Source organism: Triticum dicoccoides, chromosome 5B, assembly GCF_002162155.2.
Source record: "Triticum dicoccoides isolate Atlit2015 ecotype Zavitan chromosome 5B, WEW_v2.0, whole genome shotgun sequence".
NCBI lineage: Eukaryota > Viridiplantae > Streptophyta > Magnoliopsida > Poales > Poaceae > Triticum > Triticum dicoccoides.
The window spans coordinates 636796804-636806983 of NC_041389.1; the positions used below are offsets into that span (position 1 = coordinate 636796804).

General features: G+C 42.6%; 1 pseudogene; it reads right to left on the minus strand.

Moving 5' to 3' along the window:
* Positions 1–6699: 6699 nt before the first annotated feature.
* Positions 6700–7992, minus strand: LOC119310351 (annotated as a pseudogene).
* Positions 7993–10180: the final 2188 nt, after the last annotated feature.

Consider the following 10180-nt stretch of genomic DNA (forward strand, 5'->3'; position numbering starts at 1 on the left):
AGACACCCGCAGCGTCACAACAAAAAGTGAATGGAGTTACTCCTCCGCGAGGTCGATTCCGATCCCGAGCTCAAGCCCTACCCGGAGAAAATCGCCCTCCCGCCCAACCGACTCGCCCCAAAAATCTTTCGCTAATAATAAAAAGGCTATTGCTTTTGCCCGCTGACTCACCGTCATCATACGCTTTTGGCCACCGCTTTAATACGCTTTTACGATTCGTTTTGGTTTCGTTCAGTTCGAAGGCTGGACCTCAGCTGGGCCTCTGGGAGGCACGTTGAGGAGGATCCAGCAGGCGGCGCAGTTGGAAGAGGCAGCACGGGGAGGAGGGCTTGGGGCCACGGGCACCGCGATCAGCTTGTGCAGGAGACAAGCGGGGATGGGTGACAGAGGTAAAGGGAAGATGGGGATGGGGATGAGATGGAGCGAGCGACAAATGTAATGAAGTAGCTTTAAGGCGGTGTTGGAGTACACGTCATGGCGTTACGTGCCGGCCGCTCGACCCAGCGTTGTTTTGTTTTCAACAGACGCGGTACACGGAAGTATGGACGTATTTTGCCATCCGGGCGGTCCGCCGACCAATCTGGACCAACTATTTAACGAAAAAAAAAAACATGAGAAAGGGCTTTGCAGGCATTCAGACCATTGTCAAGCTCGATTCTGACTATCCTGGTCCACCCAAAATCCACTCCCTTGTTCCCGTCCCTTCCTACCCAAAGTGTTCAATGCCATTCTAAAGCATCGGTGTCGCATTCTTGTTGGCTCAGAGCGATGCGACCTCTCACAGGAGCTTCAGTAAGAGGCGCGCCGTCCGCGGTTTCTGTTGCACGCGACTCCTCCGCATTCAAATGATACGTTGTTGTTTCACCTCCCTACATTAAACATGCACGCGTGCCCAGAAACCTACTCCGGTGCCATCCGTCCATTCGTTTGCCGCCCACTATTAACCATCCCGACACTTGCCTGCCATCCATCAGCTATTTAAATTCCAACCCCAGCAATAGCTGCATCCATCCTCCCCTGCACCCTTTCTCCTTTCCGGACCACGCATGCCATAGCCTCCTCGAACTCCAAACCCATTTGGGACAGCCTCTCGTTCGAGCAGAAGACGGAAGTCGTTGCCATTGCTGCCGGCTGACAAACGGAGGCCGGCGTTGCGGATGTTTATTCAATGTGTGTTGATTGGATGGCAAGTTTCAGTTTTATTTTTCTTTCGTTTATTTCATACGATAATTTTAGTTGTAAAAACATTAGGACGGTGTTTCTTCGTGCCACACGTGTCACACTTATCATTTTGCAAAATTAAGATATTATTTTAAATTAGATTATTGAGTTAGAATATTAAAAAAAAACTGTTGCAACCCACGGGCCATTCTGCTATTCTTTACCTAATAATAAAGCAAATTGGGTTTCTGTCGTCCGTCATTATAATTATCCTTCAAATTGGTAAAAATTACCCACCAATGCCACCCTTAAGTGGGAAAACGATTCAGTTTTTCGGAAAAAAATCGCCGCCGACTTGATTGTTTTATAGGGCCGCGACAGTTAAAAGTCGCGGAACTACGGGTGGCCGAGTGGTCGTGAGATCGCTACTCCAGCGATGAGACCCGGATTCTATCCCCACCTTCAACATCTATTTTATCTTTCCTTTCTCACACATTTTTTTCATTTTATTTTTTTGTCTTTTCTTTTCTCATTCTGTTTTCTTTCTTCTTTCTTTCTTTAAATTAATTCGGGATTTTAATATTACAAAGTTGTGACTTTAAAAAAAATCTTTGAGAAATCATAAAAAATACAGATTCAAAAAATGTTGGTGGTTTTGCAAAAATGTTCGCAAAATTATAAAAAAAATCACAATTTGAAAAAAATGGTTGGAATATAAAATCATGTTCATCATTTTGAAAAAATGACTGTGTATTGAAAACATATTCGGGAATCTGAAAAAAATTCCATGACATTTAAGAAAATGTTCACAAAAAAATTGTTTTTTAAAATTTTCTCCAATTTTTTAAAAAAGTTCATCGACTCAAAAAATGTTTATTGAGTCAAAAAAAATTAATGAATTCGAAACTGGTTCATGCATTTAGTTTTTTGTGAACAAAACTAATGTTCATGATTCTTTTGAGAAAATAAAAAAATTCAAAAGAAAATGTTTGTCGATTCCAAAAACTGTTCACTGATTCAAAAGTATTTTATGTCTAGGATTTAATTAGTTTTTTGAAAGTCTTTATATGTCTTGGCGTTGGGAGTAGTTCGTGGTCAACGAGATTTCATTTTAAAATTTTAAACATTCACTTGCGCAACATAATGACAAGTGTGGCATGCACTGACAAACTTATAGCTCAACCTGGGCAAACGTCGGGCCGGGCCGGGCTTCGGGCCGGGTTTGTAAAAGCCCGACTTTCATTTCTCAAGCCCGAGCCCGGCTCGAAGCCCGAAATACTCCATATTTTCCAGCCCGAGCCCGGCCCGAAATCAAGCCCGAAGCCCGAATGCTGTTTTTTAGTACGCGCACGTGCAAGCCCGGCCCGAAGCCCGAAAGCCCGGCCCGAAATACGGAAAAATTAAAGCCCGAGCCCGGCCCGAACTATCTTTCAGGCTGCAAAACAAAGCCCGGGCCCGGCCCGGGTTTTTCGGGCCGGGCTGCCCATGCCCGGGTTTACTCATAGCCTTGGGATTTATCACGTCGAATGCATTGTGATCACGTGGACATCGTGACCATCATCGGCTCGGGTGAGAAAAAAATGGCAACATGGTGAGCCACTGTGTTAAAATTGAGTATGCTCATATATCAGGATACTGAGTCATACTTTTGGTTAGCCATAATTTTTTGTCTTCCGTTGCAACGCATGGGCATATTTGCTAGTAATCTCAAACTGAATACCAAAGACTCCGGGCGCATACACATGTTTTTCTTGCACTTAATCTGTACTTCTGTAGCACCCACTCCGGATGCGGAAACATGTTCTTTTAACGAGGATTCCTTATGCATAACCGTAAACTGATATTAGCGAGCCTATTCGACTCTATTCTCGGCTATATCTAAAAATTATTGCCCGCTCTGACCTTGGAACTATGGAGACACTAACATAATCTGAGTAGACCTTAACCACATGCTTCCAATTTCTAAATCCCACAATTTATGAGACCTGGGTTAGTGTGGACTCATAGCAATGTATCAATTAGACAGAGCCTTGTCATTCTGGTTCACGACGACATGGACGTATATCATATGTTCTCTCTTGCTTTCTATTTTATAGTTGTAGCTTCCACGACAACAAGACTAAATAGTAGTGCTTCATTCTCTTTGAAAATCAACTACACCGACTAGAAGTTGAGACATGTATTAACTGAAGCAAAATCACTCTGTCTTTATCGGGCCAATGTGCTACTGTGCCCAGAAATTAGACAAGAGGGGAAATTTAGTAAGTCACCGGCTCTGAAAGCATAAAAAACAATTTAGTATTTAGGCCACTACTCAGTTTTGAAGAGCTATTTCTTCAAACAAGATAAATATGTCAGTTTTTTCTAAACTGTAGGATATCATAATCTGCTTTGCTAGCTGTAAATTGTAGGGGGGTAAGTAGATTACTGCTATTGTTTAATTGAATTAGAAGCATATGTTGCTTTTTATTAGGAAAGTAAAAAAGAAACTATTTGATGTTGGGCATATCCCTGTGGTAGTGACAGTTTTTTTAGTTTACTCACAAGCGTCAGATATTTTGTGATGAGAGAAGTTGGAGAGTACCTAATAGGTTTGATGCACTATTTTCATTTGCTATGCTGGGGAGCTATGAAAATATTGTGATTGCAGTACATATCGATTTACAATGTACGGCACCATTAGGTTTGCTCCTATTATTTCCTTTGAAGTTGGGTTTAGTGCTATTTGTGTCCTTCACCAAATATGAAGTCTTTGGAGCTTGCCAGGGCATACATTTTATATGGATTGCTGATTATAAGAGGTGATGGTGTGGTTTGAGCTTTCATGTTTCTGGTTGGCCTTGTGCAACTCAATCGAAAACAAATGTAAGCCGGTCATTGTGGACATTGTTAGTACTACATGCCGGGTCCTGTATTGTGCAATTAAGGTTTTATACTGGAAGTAAGGAATATTGTGTGTTGTTGACCCAGTGTGTGTCGTAAAAATATATAATCATATTAACTCAGGATCCGCAACATATTTCAGCGATAAAGGTGTGCCTTCATATAGAGACTGTATGACAAGTGTGGTCAACTACCACATTTTATGTTTACATGTTCCAGCCTAAAAGATATAGAGACTGTATGGCAACTGTGAACGACAAGTGTTGTTTTTCCTGCCTAAAATCATCTGAATTATGTATATTCCTTTTTTTTTTATGAAAGAACGATCCTATGTATTCATGAAGGTGGAAAGAGCGACGAATGGAAGAACAAAGCACATAACCAAAAATGTTTCACACACAAAGGCATAGGAGACTGCATGTCTCATCTTCCTGCTATTTACATGTTAGACACTGAGACAACCTTATCAGCTGCTCTAAGCTCCCCTCTAGGCATGCTTGCGCACCGGACAGCTCGGCGTGTGCATTTGTAGTAGCTCTTATCAATGGTTTCAGCTCTGCTAAACCAACAATGGGTTCAGTTCTTTCCTTGGTCTTAAGCTACCGTGATTTGATAAGGAATATACCAACAATTTTTGTTGGGTTTACTTGAACCCAATGTCAATAAGCTGGCTCCGCCCCTTAAGAGGTAGGAGTATATCTTACCAAGCCTGTAAATGTCCCTTGCAATCACTGCGTTTGTGAGTTGTTCTGGAATTCTGGATTCAGAAAGGTGCCTCTGGTTCTCCTAATGCATAACATGTACAGTCTGAAAGATAGATCCTTTTGAAAACAGATACAGAGAATTAATCATGCTTTATGGGAGCACACGGGAAGTTTTATTTTTGAAAATTTACATATGAAGGTTACAATTATGCATCGCTCAGGACTAGCAGTAATAGAAAAGGCACCTGGTCCAGCGAGCACTGCTCCCTATCCGATCACAGTTCTTCCAACTAAGCACGACAGCTGAAGGCGCTTCTTGACCATCTATGTCGATGGTCCAGACTACGACCCATAGCAACGCATGGGCACATTTACTAGTCCAAACTCAAGCCCTGTGCCCTCGAACGAATGCAAGGACAGACATCTTTCCACTTCGCTCTCTCTATCGCCAGACCGCGCACGCCTCTATTTATACCCCTGCCCCGACTCCATTGCAATTCTCACTCCCCCATACGCGTCTGCTCTCCTTTCGCTCATCGCTTCCTACCGAACCTGCGAGGCTAACTAGCTGACGAGACGCACCCTCCCTCCTCCCTCAAAACGCACACGCTTTCTTCTCTCACCGTCGGAGACCGGAGGGACCAGCCGGCTGGCTCCTTCCCCACCTACCCCGGTAAGACATACGTATGATCGTGCGGGCGTGCGTGCGGCACATGCTTGCTCTCCGTCTTTTGTCTTGATTTGGTTGCTTCACCGTATTGTTTTGGTTTTTGGGGCAGGGATTGGATCTGGTTTCTGCTTTTTTCGTTTGCTTTGCCGATTGTGTCGGCGTGTACTCCTTTGATGCCACGCAATTTCTCCAATTTTTCAGCGGGTTCTGACCATTTGATCATGGACCTTTTTGGTCTTGCCTAGATGGTGTGGGTCGAGCCAGCTGGTTGAAGCGTGTGTGCTCTTGGATCTTTGCCGGGGCATCGTAGCCTTGGATGAATGACAGCCGACTGGGTAGGGGGGTGGAATCACGTGTTGTGTGTGCTTTTCTTTGTTCTTTCGGTGTGTTTTGGTCAGGGATCTTGCTGTCTCACCTCCATGGTTGGCTGCTTCGCCGATGATTTGTCCTTGTTTGAAAATGTGTTAACAAATTGTTGATTTGCGGCATAACCGCTAGACTCTTGATTTCGCAGTTTGATTGCTACATTTATCTGAACTCCTAATTGACATATCTACTTGATTCCAAACTTTATAGGGGAATTATGCCAAACTCTGCACATTTTGCGGGTACTGTAGGTATGTATGCTTACCTTGCTATTTTTGTTCCCAAATTTTAGACATTAACTTATTCATGGAAATTCTTTAGTTTATGCAACACTACACTTCTTCATATATCAAAGTACACGTTCATAATATTTTTATTTTTATTAATTTGATATGCAGTGTACTATATGAGGATATGGATCGAGACACCATTGTTATTTATTCGTATATTTGCCATCTCATGCATTCAACTAATGAAGCATAATTAGCTTGGGTGGATCAAAGAATGAGTAATTAAACATCAGCCATGTTAATATTTTCTATGTATGGGTTTCATCTGATGCATAGATACTTGCATTGCATTCAGTTCTTTCAATGCATCCAACATTTTTTTTCAAAAAATGTGTCCAACATTCCTATTATCAAAAAGTGTAGCAAACATTTTTTTTCGTTTTTAGGAATAAAGAGGCGCCAAGCAATATAGAACTGCAAGCAAAAGCCAGTTCACACAAAAGCTCAAGTTGATGGGGAAAGACGGGTTATGCATTTATACATCTAACACTCCCCCTCACGTGTAGCTCCCTCGGGCCTAAATGTGGATCGGATATGAACTGCAATTTTTATTTTTAAATTGCGCCAGCCGGATCTTAAACTCAAGACGTCTTGGCTCAGATACCATGTAGGCCTAAATGGTGATTCATGTAAGCTGTAACCTATGGGCAGGGTCGACCAAAGCAACAATTCTCATGGTCCTCAACTCGTAAGTTTGCTCGGAAAATTGTGATGGGCTGCTACTTCTGCTGTAGGAGTACCTTCCATCTGTGTTGGGTAAGATCATTGTTGAGGAAATCGTTAACTGATAGCTGCTCGGTTGGCTGGTGAGTAGGGATTAATCGGCTAATCGGTAAGTTAATCGGTCATTTAATCAATTAATCGGACGATTTTTCAGTTTATCGGCTACTCGGTAACCCTACGAGTAGGGATTAATCGGCAAGTTAACTGGTTAATCGGATGAATTCTTGAATAGGAGGTAAGATTTGTATAGAAGTACCTCAACAATACGTTGAGCTAATTGCTCATGGTCTATATCATCATTAGTGCATCCTAGGGTATACTGAAGTGACAAACCTGTCATATGACTGAGCATACCAGCGGAAGTAAATGACAGCTTTAGATCTTCCATCTTTCCTCAAATTCTGGGTATCGTAGACTGGCCCACTTGAGCAAGAAGTAATATGCCTCATCTTCAGATAGTAACATCATGTCAATACTCGAAAAGATGGCCTCGGTCCCAACAAGAGAGATGTTCATCACTTCAGCTTCGAACTTACGAAAATCCTTGTATTTGTCAGCAAGGAATTCCTTGGCTGGCTACACATACTACACTTTGTACTTCAGCAACCATTAAAGAGGAGCATGGATGGTCTAGGTATAGCAATGCAAATTATGTGGTCATAGGCAGGCTTGTGAGCAACTGACTGCAGTGCCTCATGCAAGCAAGAACCTCAAATTTATCGGCCGCCATCAAGATGTCGAGCAGAAGAATGGGCTCAATTGTTCTCAACTTTCCACTATAAATGAATCTTAGAAGCTCCATAAGGGAATTTTCCTCCGAATCAGCAATCCTAATTCTTGGATGCGTCTCATCGGATTCTTTCATGCCATTAGTGAAAAGCTTTAGAAAGAAAGGACTTATTCCATCGAGAATAAGCGAATACATAAGAAGGATCTTTAGTGTTAAAACTGGAGTACCTGCCATTGTTGAGGAGTCAATTGTATGTCCTTTATCAGCTTTCTCGTCGTTGTTGCTCACCGAGGTTGGGACAGATCCTCCTCCGGCGAGGACCTCTATCTGCAACATCAAGTTAGAGAACTTCTCGGAGTCGAACGCGCACCCGACGTCAGGCTCGAAGCCATACATCCACGCGTCCACCAGCATAGCCATGGTCATCGTCGCTTCGACCTTGTCCATGTGCTCCGGCTCTGCCATCTCCAGAATAGGACGGATGCGCGGGGACAGGGTAAAACCTGACCTTGCCGAGGTTGAGACGAGAGGGACCAGATCTGAATTTTTTCTACACCCGAGTACATATACATTTATACGTCAACAAGAAAAGCCTCATAAGAGGGATGATGCGTTCATTGAGGAGACAAATGCTACCACAAACATTGGTCACCAGGAAATTGCCAGCAAGTGACCAAAGAGAGTTGATGCTTGTCCAAATATAAAAGAGAAGGCAATTGACTTATCCGAAGAAGGTTCGTTTGTCAAAATAAAGGAAAATCAAACTAAAGAAGAAATAGAGGCTATTAGGAAACTCCTCGATTTCATCCTACATGGTAGAGATGGTAATGTACCACCGTTTGAAATGTCCTAGAGTGATGGTGTCTCCATGACAGCTCTTGTCATGCCCTTTGATGATAAGATGGAAAAGCACAGGAAAAATAGAATACGCAGTCTGAGGTTTGTGCAGATCAAGGGTTGGGCAATTTCTGGGTACAAAGAAGGCACTTCACTAATTTCGCTCTCAATAGAGTTTGCTGACTGTAAATATGTGAAGCGCATAAGAAGCTATGGGTCTTATTTTGACCATTTCAGTCTACAAGCTCGTGTATGTGCTGAAGTTTACAGGAAGCTAGCTAGATCGATCGGTGGAAATCCCTTGCTGAGTGTAGAAGAGGTGCTCACTAACTCCGTTCATTCCATAAATTCAAGTAGAAGCTTCAATGGAATGGTGAGGAAGGGCTTTGTGATCTCCGTGGGTGATTTCATTCATAACCAGCTCACTGCACTGGATCATACATCAAACAATGATGATGAGATGGTGTCCACGCGGCCTTCTCTTGTTGCACTAGGAAATCAGTGTAAATCTACGGTGGGATTCAGTAAGCCGGCAGCTTTGGCCTCACATGGAACTCTGGCGATCAAGGATGGGCGGTGCAAGGAGGTGCAGGTGACCGAGTATGAGGATGAAGAAGAGAAACTTGCAAGGCTGTTGCGAGAAGAGGAAGAGTGGAAAATGAAGAAGATGAGAGCCAAGAGTGGAAGTTCACGGAAATTTAAAAATGCCTACACCAAGATCAGTGAAGCTGAGATTGCCAACGACTACCCACTGCCCGCATACTATACACCATGCAATTTAGAAATGGATGTGTACATGTTTGACAATAATGATGGCATGCCAATAAGAATACTCAACAAGTGGGTTCTATATAATTCAGACTCTAGATTCATGCCTTTGGAGGTCATCCCCATGAAACTAGGTGCTTACAATGATATACTGATCTTTGGGTCTAGTTGTATGAGAGATGATGATGGCATTTTCTGTTCAATAGTTGACCAAGCAGAGTCATCTTCTTCCTCGAGTACATCTCACCAGGAACATCAAGGGATTCCAATTTATCTAAGTCCAGTGAAGGAATGGGTTGTAGAATTTGGTGGCTCAATGATCTACATATCTATTCGAACCGACATAGCTTGGTAAGTACTCATGCAGCTCTAATCCATTATATATATGAAACACCTGTTACAATTGCTTGCCATGCATTCAGATCTTATCTTGTCTTGAAATTTGCATTTTCTTTATGCATGAAATATTGAAATTCCTTGATATAAACCTCCGTCTACTTACATAGGAATTTTAATTTTGTCATGAACAAGTTACGCAAGCCAACGAAGTAGTATGCGCCATGGTGTGACACTATCCTTCAAACTGCAAGACTGGTTGTCTGGGTCATCGCCATTTTAAAAGAACAAACTCACGCTTCAATGTTTCTTTTGCTGATGTTATCAAGAGGGTAGCGGAATTTGTGAGAGGGCATCCTGCATTCATTTCAACAAATGCAACACTTGTTGAAAGATATGTTGTGGTGCATGGACAGATAATCCTTCAGCAGTTCGCAAACTATCCAGAGGAGTCTATTGGGTGGTGCGCATTTTTCACATGCCTTGTAGATGGTATAAAAAGGGCACACAAAGCATGTGATGAAGAAGAAATCTCAAGTAGCGGGAGGATAGAATTTGAACCCAAGTGCAAAAATGGCCCCAATAACAAAACAAACACTTATCCGTGCGACAACCACAAAGTTGAGCAAGATATGTGGTGGTTCCTATGCAACCCATTTTCTGGAGGACTCAATGAAGGGAGACAAAAATGATGAGCCCAAAGAGTTTGTGG